This window comes from Urocitellus parryii, chromosome 11 (assembly GCF_045843805.1).
Source record: "Urocitellus parryii isolate mUroPar1 chromosome 11, mUroPar1.hap1, whole genome shotgun sequence".
Classification (NCBI taxonomy): Eukaryota; Metazoa; Chordata; class Mammalia; order Rodentia; family Sciuridae; genus Urocitellus; species Urocitellus parryii.
Genome location: NC_135541.1, coordinates 83,502,712 through 83,515,371, shown reverse-complemented (window position 1 = coordinate 83,515,371; position 12,660 = coordinate 83,502,712). Strand labels below are relative to the sequence as shown.

The 12,660-nt window shown below is 37.3% G+C and overlaps 2 pseudogenes; both read right to left on the bottom strand.

Moving 5' to 3' along the window:
- Window positions 1–1,335: 1,335 nt before the first annotated feature.
- On the bottom strand, window positions 1,336–3,321 carry LOC113178105 (endoplasmic reticulum chaperone BiP pseudogene; annotated as a pseudogene).
- An 801-nt stretch (window positions 3,322–4,122) lies between these two features.
- LOC144249315 (rho GTPase-activating protein 29-like) overlaps window positions 4,123–12,660 on the bottom strand; it is a 573,679-nt pseudogene continuing 565,141 nt past the window's right edge.

Here is a 12,660-nt window from a genome sequence, read left to right as displayed (position 1 = left end):
CATTATAAAAAATACAAAAAAGGTTAAAAATGTCATAAAATAAAAATTTATACAGATAAAGTTAAGGGTTTAAAAACTATCAAATGTATTAAAATCATCTAAAGTCAAATAAGACATAATTTATCTATATAATTTAAATTATAATATTATATAAATATATTGCATATTATATAATACATATATAATATAAATTACATGCAATATATTTATATAACATTCTAATTTATATTATGTTATACACAATATATTTATTTTATCATATATACATATAATACAAATATATAATATATTAATATTAATTATATATTAATATATTAATATATAAATATATTATATATTCATAATAATATATTATATATAATTTATGTAATATATTTACATAACATTCTTATATATTTATATATAAATTATATATATTAATATATAAATATATAAGTATATGTTATATAAATTATATATATATTACATTCCAAAATGTTTATGATTCATATGTGTTTAATATAAATTATATATGATATATGAAATACATATATATTATATACACATATAATAAAATAATATATAAATTAAATATATAAATATTATGTTATTATATATAACATATTTATTATATATCATATAATATATTTAGATTTATATTAATTTATATTATATTGCACATCATTGTAATGTAATTATATAATAATATAATTTCTATTATTAATAATATAATAATACAATTTTATATTAGTATAATTTATATTAATATAATATATAAAACTTGGATTATATTATAATTATATATAAACAACTTATAATATATCATATAGATATATGTAAATCTTTAATATGTATTATATAATATATAATACATAATATATAATATATAAATATATTATAATTTAAATTATATAGTTTAGTTATTTGGCTTTAGATGGTTTTAATGCTTCTGATAGTGTTTTATCCCTTAGCTTTATCTGTACATATTTTTATTTTATGACAGTTCAAAACTTTTAGTATTTTTTTTAATAACAAACATTTATTGGTGTCACTTATGATAGAAAAAAGTTCCTACACAAGATGTGCATGACCCAATCATTAAATAGAACATTTCTGAGGTGAACACATATCCTGACCCACATTTTTATATCCAGTTTTTTAAGATAGCCAATTCCTCCTCTCTCTCTTCCCCAAAACATATGAGCAACTGCTGATGGAAAGCAGTAAACAGCCACTTGGGCTATAGCATTTTTCAACTCCACTCTGAGGTGAAGATTCCAATTACATTCAAGACTTAAGTTCTCTCAGTTTTCTCCTAAGGAAAGTTCTGAGTCCAGTATTTACAATGTTACAGCACTAGCAGATCAGTGTCTTCAACTCGTCTCTTTCTGCTGTATCCTCTTCACCAGTCAGTGGGGTGGGGGGCTGGCTACACTTCCATAGAATTTGCTGATAATTGGCTGAACAATTTCTTCTAGTTCCTTATTTTTAGTTTTGAAGTCTTCAATGTCAGCTTCTTGGTGGCTTTCCAGCCATTCAAACTTTTCCTCTACAGCTTTTTCCATGGTATCCTTATCTTCAGAGGAAAGTTTGCCTCCCAACTTTTCTTTATCTCCAATCTGATACTTTAGAAAGTAGGCGTAGCTTTCCAACTCATTCCTAGTATCAATGCACTCCTTGAGTCTTTTGTCTTCTTCAGCAAACTTCTGAACATCCTTAACCATCTTTTCAATTTCTTCAGGTGTCAGGTAATTTTGGTCATTGGTAATGGTAATCTTATTTTTGTTCTCTGAACCTTTGTCTTCACCTGTCACCCAAAGAATACCTTTCACATCTATCTCAAAAGTGACTTTAATCTGAGGGACCCCCTGGGGAGCAGGAGGAATTCCAGTGAGATAAAATGTACTCAGAAGGTGGGTGTCTTTTTTCAGGGGTTATTTACCTTCATAGACCTTGATTGGAACGGTAGGTTGATTATCAGAAGCTGTAGAAAAGAAGTGAGACTTCTTGGTGGGTACGAAAGTGTTCCTTGGTATCAGTTTGGTCATGACACCTCCCACAGTTTCAATACCAAGTGTCAGGGGACATATATCAAGCAGTACTAGGTCACCTGTATCTTGATCATCAGAGAGTACACCAGCCTGGACAGTGTCACCATATGCAACAGCCTCATCTGGGTTTATGCCACAGGACTGATCCTTGCCATTGAAGAACTTTTTAACAAGTTGTTGAATCTTTGGAATTTGAGTAGAGCCACCAACAAGAACAATCTCATCAATATCAGACTTCTTCAAGTCAGAATCCTCCAGTACTTTCTGAACAGTCTTCATGGTAGACCAGAACAGGTCCATGTTTTCTCTTCAAATTTTGCCTCAGTCAGGGTTTCAGAAAAGTCTTCTCCTTCATAGAAGGACTCAATTTTAATTCTTGCTTAATGTTGAGGAGACAGGGCCCACTTGGCCTTTTCTATTTCATGCTGGAGTTTCTGCACAGCTCTGTTTTCTTTCCTAACACAGTTGCCAGTCTTCTTTTTGTACCACCTGATGAAATGTTCTATAACACACTGGTCAAAGTCTTCTCCACCCCGATGAGTATCTCTGTTGGTGGCCATGACTTGGAAGACATCAAATTGTTAATGGGGAGAAGAGACACATAGAAGATTCCATCACCCAGACCAAACATCAGAATGTTCTTCTCTCCCTCCCTCTTATCCAGGCCATAAGCAATAGCAGCTGCTGTAGGCTCATTGATGATCCTCATAACATTCAGGCCAGCAATAGTTACAGCATCTTTGGTTGCTTGCTGCTGGGCATCATTAAAACAGGCTGGTACAGTAACAACTGCATGGGTAACCTTCTTTCCCAAATAAGCCTCAGCAGTCTCTTTCATTTTAGTGAGAATAATAGCAGAGATTTCTTCTGGAGCAAATGTCTTAGTTTGCCCACTTTCAATATCAACCTGCATGCATGGTTTAGGTTTCTCTTCAAACACCTTGAAAGGCAAGAACTTGATGTCTTGCTGCACAGAAGGGTCATTCCCAGTGCTGCCAAAGAGCTGCTGGGCATCGAAGACCATGTTCTCAGGATTGGACATGAGCTGATTCTTGACTATATCGTGGATCAGAAGTTCTTCTTCAGTGGTGAAGGCCACATAATACAGCCTGAAGCGCTTGCCCTGATTGTTGGAAATGATCTCCAGTGGCCATTCTTGAACACCCCAACACAAGAGTAAGTGGTCCCCAGGTCAATGCCAACCACGGTACCCATGTCATTTTCTTGTCATCCTCCTCAGCCGTGCTGCGCAGAGCAGCAGCAGAACCGCAGCCACCAGAGAGAGCTTCATCTTGCCCAAGCTGTTGGCCACTTGCTCTCCTCAGCAGACAGCCAGAAGTCGTAGGGAATCCAGCAACAGCCCGCAGCTGAGAGCAGAGAGGTTACAGGTCTCTTACACTTGAGATACCTCAACTCTGTCCATCTGTGTTATCTCTGCCAATATCTCAAACTTTTTAATATTGAAGTGAATTTTCTTTCTACAATTGTATTAATTACCATATGTAAAAATTGACAAGTAGAATGCTAGTAAACACAGATTTGCAAGCTTTTAGGCCACTATGTAAATATTAAAAAAGTTAAGTGAATTGCCAATGCTTCCATACATGCTATAACAACACAAGTGTTCAAAGATGCACTAGAACATTATGTGGGAAAAAATATATTCATACCCAATCAAGATTTTTCAGGCACTTGCCTTGAGAAGCATTTTATGAATCAGCACCAGGTTTGCTCCAAAATAAAGCTCCTTTCCCCCTACTGCCCCTATTTGTTGAGAACAATATTATACATTAAAGATACATTTACATGAATCACTTTATAAAGAAAATTATATTAAATTAAAAATTAAAATACTTATTTTATGCATAACTTCAAAAACACAGAATTTAAAGACAATACCAGTGAACACTATCATTCTATATGACTAAAACATTATCATTCTATATGACTAGCAAATACGATACAAGGCCAAAAGGCAAAATATACACTTTGGCAATCCTATACAAAAGGGGTTCTGTCACAACATTCTTTCATAAAATAAACACAATACATAAAAACAAAACAAGAAAAAGAAAAACTGAATTTTAACAACCTACACAAACTGTGGCATTTCAAATTCAAGGTCTTGTAACTCTTCCATTTGTTTTAGCCTGAGTCCCTGGCACATTGGATTCATGTCAGGCAGGCTGAGCTCCTCGGAGTTCTCTTTCGGCTCAGCAGCTGGTTTCAAAGCATAAGCTGATGTGCTGTCTGCCTCTGGAACAGATTTCTTCACATGACTCAGGGGAGTAAGAGCTGTGCTAGGAGGCACTGCTGCTGAAGGTGAAGCTGGTCTCTCCTCAGTCCCCCTGACTTTGCTGGTCAGGGTAGGTGGTTTGTAAAATGTTGTCCTGAGATGGGGCTGCAGTATTCTGGGTGCTCTTGCAGGAGCAAGAAGGTGAGAATGAGAGGACAGTCTCACTGGTGCCTCTCTTGCTGTACTGGCTGGCATGTTGGGCTGTGTGGCACCTTTGGAATGGTCACTACTAACCTTGATGCTCATTGGAGTACACTTGGCAAAATCACTGCACTTGTGCCAGTTAAGTTCTTTGCTTTGTATTGTTGTCCCTGAGATTTTTGTGGACTCTGCTGATCAAAACCATTAATTTGGGAGCCAAAAGTAGTAGGGGTATCTTTTCTATTAAGTCCTTCAAAGGTAAGATTCTGGCAAAACATGTCTGAATTGACATTTCCCACATTTCTGCTGTTTTTCTCATTAGGAAAGCTTGCAAGAGGGAACATATCTACAGGCAAACAGAAACATCTGATCTTGGGGCATGGCATAGACCTCGGTATATCATTTGTTGTCACATCAGATTTCAGACTAAGTGGTTTCGTGGTTTTACATGTATTGTCCATCTTTTGTGATGATGATTCAAGTTCTTCGTGATCTGAAAAAGAAGAGTGTTGTTATTTACCTTCATGGAGCTTGGTTAATAAGGAAGTGTGGTTATTTATGAATGGGAATTCTCTCAAACAACAGAGTCTTACATATTTTTTACCAACATTATTTTCTCAGTCATCTATGCAGAGGAATTAAAAATCCATACAATATTAAAGGCACATTTTTAATTAAAGCATTACTTTTTAAATTTTATCTTAATAGAACAAATAGTCACAAAGCACATAAAATTAAAAAAAAAACACTTCCTGTAGTAAGTTGTTTTAATATACTACTCATGAATGAATATTTTCTGGGTTAGGACTTTCCTGTTTTCAACAGGCAGACAATGGTAACTCTAGAATAGTAACACTATTCTGTACAGCAACAAATGCCATGTCCTGAATCCCAAGGACTTTGCCTGTCACTTAATCTGCTTTCCAGCTACATTCTGTCCATACTGGGGGCAAGACACCACAGAGGACTTGGATGATCTCACAGTTGATCCACTAATACATGGAAACATCCTCTGGACAAAGGAAGGTTGAAGAGCTGTCAAAATTGCCATTGTGCTACTGGTCCTGGAGACTCCAGATTTACTTCCTTCTCTTTCTCCACTTGTCTGGTCCCAAGGCCCCTGTTTTCTCACCTAGAACCCTAGCATCTCACACTCTGACTTTGCTGCAAGTACCCCAGAAGCTGCTGTTGCTAGAAAGGTGCAGCCCTCTGGCTATGATCCTCCTCTCACTGCTGAGAAACATCAGAAAACTGTGTGCCTTGCCACTGGTATGATGGATTTCCAACAGCCCTGTTCATTGCCCACAGTCCTCAACCCTGCCACCTGGTCCTTCTCCCATATCCTTGGGAAGTGGTTTGCAGACAGGGGCACACCAACATCACTTGATGATGATCACAGGTCATCATCTCATCTGACCTCCCTTTTCACCTGAGGCTGCTGGCCTCTCTTCTCTGGTTCCCAGACAATACTCATGTGCTTTGCTGTCCTGGACCCTTCTCCACATTGATAGAAGGGAGCTGAGCCATTGTGGTTGGATGGCAAACACCAGAACATATTTACAGTCCTGCAGAATTTCTAGCACCACTTCTAGCTGCCTGGGTGCTGTCTCAGCTCCTGCTCCAGTTCTGCTCTGGGCAAGTCTAGTGTACTAGCCCTACCTGCCTTCTTCTGTCAAGACAGACTCCTATGTGGAGATATGTTGGCATGTGGTGTTAATGATCTTCTAAAGAAAAGGCTCAGACTTACCTGGTATGTAATGAAAACTTCAAATATTTTAAAATTATTTATTGTTATTACTATGCCTACCTGGGAATACAATTTCATTGGACAGTGAAACAAGGTTACATTTAGGAATGACACAGGATGAGGTTCAAATCTTGAATCAACAATAATTTAGGGACAAGATCCTTGGCATTATTTACCTTCCTCAGACTGTTAGCTATGGCTTAAATTAGGCCAAGATTCATAGCACAGAAGTGTTAATGAGATCAAATCATATAAATGGAATCAGTGAGTCCAGTGCTTTTCTTTGCAGAGTGGTAATGGATTGTCTTTATTTTCAGAATTTCTCAGGCTACACTCATTGATATTTCATTAATTTTATATATATATAATTTTACATGTATGGCCATATATTGAAAAATTCGGATTTAGCTCTACTAAAGCAGTAATAAATGAAAGGTTATTAACACCCTTAACCAGAAACCATTCACTTAAATAAAATGATCAAAAAGCAGTGAACAAAAAGACTGGAGCCAAGAAAATGGAAGACATGTGTGCTTAATGTGCTAAAGTTAGGCCCAGGTAAATGGACATCAAAAAACTTTAGGTGTCTATTTTTCTGAGTTTCAGGAGTCCAGATTTTTTCTGCTTTGACTCTAATTGATGACAAAGAAGTAAAGGTGAAAACAAATCTCAGAAAGAGAACAAAAATAATTTATGAATTTCAAGATATCTTTTTAAAAGAAAAGGAACAAAGCATGATATTCATTTAAATGGCATTCATTAAACTTTCTCAATGAGTAGCAAAGTTAACTAATAAAGCCTTGAAGTTTGAACTTACCTCACCTTAATACACCTTGTTTTTTTTAAAGGATGAGTATTGTAGATGGACACAATATTTTTATCTTTATTTATTTGTTTTATATGGTACTGAGGATCCAACTCATGGCCTCAGTGGCAAGCATTTTACCACTGAGCTACAAGCCCAGCCCTCAACTTGGTTTTTAATCACAACTTCTTGGCAAGGTTTGAAATATGCAAAGACATATCTTACATGACAACTCACCAATGAGACATGCATCCAGTTTTTCCAATGCATTTTGCTTGCATTCTGACTCCTCAAGTGATGTAGCCAATTCCTAATTTTTAATTTCAATATCTGCAGTGTGGATATCCTATTGATACAAGAAAAGTTTTAAAATAAAAGCAAAACATATCTCAAAACAAATAGTTCAAAACTATTAACTTGTTAACATAAACATCACAAATTTAATCCAATTCTGTAATGGTCAAAACTCACTTGCTTTGTAGAAAAATATTGTGACTTTGTGGAATGTTCTGTTGATATTATGGATTTGGAAGGAAGGCTTTTATCCACCCAAGGTGCAACCACATCAGTACTAGATGAAACATTTTGTGGCTCTAGGGACCCATCCAAGATCATTTGTGCATTGGTAATGAGGAACTCTACCAACAGGGCCTGATTGGCATATGCAACAAGGGAGGAGGAGATGGTACAAGGAGTGGTTGTAGGCCTGGGCCTCATCAGACAGGGTCCAAATACCACCCCCAAGTTTTTTGAGTTCATCAGGTTTTCTTCAGAATGGTCTACAACCCTGAAAAGAAGAACACATAAAGTGTATGAGATTTGCCTAATAGATGTCCTTAATGGTAGTTTACTATGACTTGAGAAGGGTGGAGAAAACTTGGGCTATAGAAGACTATAAAACATTTGTCAAGGGTCAAGTTTAGTGGGTATAGGGAAAGAATTCTTTATTTCATTATGATACTTACCACACACCAAACTGAGTTTCAGAATACTATATTAGGATAAAATGCATGTAAGTAGAAGGAACTACTGAACTCAGTAGCAGAAGGAAGAAAAACACCTCTAAAAATTGCTCCATCTTTGTATGTGGGATATACTCCCCGTTTCGTATACTAGAAACAGAAACATTACTGTCAATTTCTCTCTCACTGCCCAGTTAGTTTTCTTTTTTAAAAAAATAATTTTTAAGTAGAGATGGACACAATACCTTTACTTTATTTATTTATTTTTATGCAGTGGTGAGTATCAAACCCAGTGTCTCACATGTGCTATGCAACTGTTCTATCACTAGCCACACTCCCAGCTGCCCACAGCTAGTTTTCTAGCCTAAATGATTCTCTCTCCTGAACATCTCTCTGTTCTATTGCCACTATCAATGTCCTGGTTTTACTTCAAACACTCTTAGCTTTTTATTTCTTTGACTATCTAAGGAAATCTGTCTCTGCCTGGTTTAGCTATCAGGATGATACTAGATTCATCTATGGGTAAAAAAGCTGTGATATATATAGTGAATGGGGTAGTTTTGCTATTTGTCTTTCAGAGGATTCATCACTGATGTATATAAATGCATTTGATTTATGGGTATTAATTTTATATCCTGCTACTTTGCCAAATTCATTTATTATTCTAAAAGTTTTCTGGTGGAGTTTTTTGGATCCTCCAAGTATAAAATTATGTTGTTGGCAAAGAAAGATAATTTGAGTTCTTCTTTTCCTATTCATATTCCCTTGAATTTCTTTCATCTAATTGCTCTGGCTAGAGTGGCAAGGATTATGTTGAACAATTTTTAGATGGAATGCTTCCAATTTTTCTTCATTTAGAATGATGTTAGCCTTAGTTTTAGCATAGAGAGCTTTTACTGTGTTGAGGTATTGCTGAGGGCCATTGTCAAGTAGGAATGATGCTTCAAAGTTTCCTTGCCAGCGTACCCCATGTTAAATGGATTTCGCTGTTGACATTGCATGTAAGGTGACCTTGCTCAAGGACCAAGGTGGATCCGGGTTTAGAGCTGATCAGGTTTGAGGAAGTATTCCGCTCCTTAGGGTGTTCCCGGTTTAAGACAAAAGGAGTTTTAGGGAAGTGGGAGGTTGAAGATTATTGCTGCTGGGAGTAGGGCGTGCCTGCTGCCTGAGTTCCCGCTGAGTTCTCATGGAGAAAAAGTATTTAGGACGTGTATTGTGGGGGAGATAGAGATTTTCCCCTGAGCGTGTGTGGAGGCTGGTGTGAGATCGGGAATAAAGAATTGCTGTTTGAACCTACAAAGCTGTGTGGTGGCTCGTGATCTTGTGCCAAGCCGAGACATTGGAATTTGGCATTTGGTGGTCCATACGCGGAACGTCTGAAACTTGGAGGTATGTAAATTGCTCGCCCCTGAGGAAAGGCGAAAGAATGGGTGACCATTTCAAAAAACAATGTGTTCTTGTTTTGAAGATTTATTTTGTTTTTGTTTCAAGTTGCCTGTCCCTAGAAATTTCTCAGGCAACCCGGGAATAATGGTTGGCTCAAGGTTTGAAGTTTGTTAGCCCCGAGAAAGAGAAAATTGATACAGCGAATTTTTATTCAGTTTTTGTTTCATTCAGTTGCGGTTTTGTTTTGTGTTATCTTATTGGGTTGCGTTATCTTTATAGAAGATTAGAAATTAGTAAAAAAGAAACCGAAAAGGTGTTAAGTAAATTGTTAGAGATTCAGACCATGGAGAAAGGTATTTTAGATCAAGCAAAAGAGAAGGTCTCTAGAGCCAGTCAGAGAGAGGAAGAAAATTTAAAGGAAAAGGGGTTATTAGGAAAAAGGCCACAACAAGAGGCTGTTACTAACTCCGTTTTATTACCAGAGGGCATAATTCAACCAACAGCCCCACTGATGGAGACAGCTGAGTGACCCTCAAACCCCGTAGTTGATAAGTGGGATCCTGAGACAGGACCTCAAAGATTAGCATGCCCTGTATTTGAACAGGTAGGAGGGCAGCGAATTCACCACGCTTTAGAATTTAAAACAGTGAAGCAGTTAAAGGAGGCTGTAATAACCTATGGTCCTCAAGCCCCCTTCACGGAAAGCATGGTCGAGTCCATTACTAACTTGGACATGATGCCAGAAGATTGGACTAGCATGTGTAAATATGTGCTAAATGGAGGACAATATTTGTTATGGAAGGTTGCCAATGAGGAATTTTGCATGGAGACAGCTAGGCGAAATGCAGCAGCCAGTTACCCTCAAAGAAATCTAGATATGTTGTTAGGAAAAGGACCTTATGAGGGTCAGCAGCAAGAAATTGAATATGATCCTGCTGTATATGCACAGATTGCTGCAGATGCAGTTAGGGCATGGAAGACTTTACAAGGACATGGAGATTTACAAGGTCAGCTATCTAAGGTAATACAGAGACCTAATGAACCTTACGCTGACTTTGTAGAGAGGCTTATTCAAACGGCTGCCAAAATTTTGGGGGACACAGAACAAGCAATGCCATTAATAAAACAACTGGCTTATGACCAAGAAAATTGTTGCTGCAGAGAGGTTATTAGACCATGGAGACATGAAGATTTAAACACATATATTAAATTATGTAGAGATGTTAATGAACAAGGGCAAGTCTTGACAGCTGCAGTACAACAGGCTTTAGATGCCAGGTCAGAAACATGCTATAATTGTGAACAAACAGGACATTTTAAAAGGAGTTGCCCCATAAGAGGAGGTTTTAACAAAACTAGAAATCAAAGGAATAGAATACCGGGTATTTGCACACGATGCCGTAGAGGGAGACATTGGGCTAATGAATGCTGTTCTCAAACCACCATAGAAGGTACTCCCTTTTCAAAAACAGACAAGGATCAGGTATTTACCCATGATATCGTGGAGAAAGGCATCAGGCTTCATTGCCAAAAAACGGACTGGGGGGCCCAATGCTCCGGGGCCCACAACCACAAATATACGGAGCACTGGAGGAAACCAGCAACACCATCAAGGTGATGCCCAGGACACATTGTCCATTAAATCAGACAAACCCGAGGGAGCACAGGGTTGGACATCTGCGCCTCTGCCAGAGCAGTATTAACTCCAGAGATGGGAGTTCAAATCATTCCTACGGGAGTAAAAGGACCTCTTCCCCAAGGAACAGTAGGCTTATTATTGGGACGTAGTTCATCTACATTAAAAGGACTTATGATAAGTCCTGGGGTAATTGACCCGATTATGTGGGTGAAATAAAAATTATAGCTAGTTCTCCAGGAGGTATATCAGTAATTTCACCTGGAGATAGAATAGCACAGTTGTTAATAATACCCAGCCTACATAGTAAGTTCTCTAGTCTTAATGTAGAAAGAGGTTCCAGGGGATTAGGCTCCACAGGTGTAGATTGGGCTATGTTGTCTTTAAATTTAGATTCTCGCCCAATGCTAAAACTAAATATTCAGAGTCATGAATTTAATGGGCTGCTAGACACAGGTGCTGACCTTAGCATCATATCTCTTCAAGAATGGCCAAAACATTGGCCATTACAACAAGCCACTCAAATGCTTCGAGGCCTAGGAGTGGCGACTAATCCCCATAGAAGTGCTATGGTATTAGATTGGAAGGATCCTGAAGGATGTGAAGGAACTATACAGCCATATGTTTTGGATCACCTTCCTATTAATTTATGGGGACGAGATGTCCTAGATCAACTAGGTTTGATGTTAACAAATAACATCAATCTTAATGCACCCACTACTAGGGCTAGACAAGGTATCAGGACAGAAAAAAGATTAGGAAAACAAGAACAATGTATAGCAGCACCAATTCAAATAGATCAAGGAACAGACAGACATGGGTTGGATTTTCAGAAGGGGTCACTGAGACAATCAAAATTACTTGGAAATCATAAAGACCAGTGTGGGTTCCTCAGTGGCCCCTGACTAAAGAAAAAATAAAAGTAGCCCATGATCTGGTCAAACAACAATTAGTGGAAGGACATTTACAACCTTCCATATCTCCCCATAATGCTCCCATTTTTGTCATCAAAAAGAAATCAGGTAAATGGAGATTAATGCAAGATTTAAGAGCCATTAATAATGAGATGGTTATTATGGGACCTGCTCAATCAGGGATTCCTCAATTGTCTGCTTTACCAAAAACGTGGCATGTTTTAGCTATAGACATTAAAGATTGTTTTTTTTTTTATTCCAATTCATCCCGAGGATAGTCCACGTTTTGCATTTATTATCCCTGCATTAAATCATGAAGGTCCTGATCAGAGATATGAATGGAAAGTACTCCCTCAAGGAATGGCTAACAGTCCAACTCTATGTCAAATATATGTTAATAAAGCAATCCAGCCACTTAGAAATCAAAATCCTGAACTAAAAATATTTCATTATATGGATGATGTATTATTAGCACATAAAGATAAAAACACATTGCTGGAATGTTATGCCACACTTACAAACTTATTAAAAAATTATAATCTAGAGATAGGAATGGAGAAAGTACAATTAAATTTTCAATTAATTATTTAGGAGTTCTATTATCCTCAACCATGGTCTGTCCACCTAAAATTCAAATACGAGTAGATCAACTCAAATCACTTAACGACTTTCAAAAGTTGTTGGGAGATATAAATTGGATAAGGCCTTATCTAGGCATACCAACAGGAGAGTTGGGACCTTTA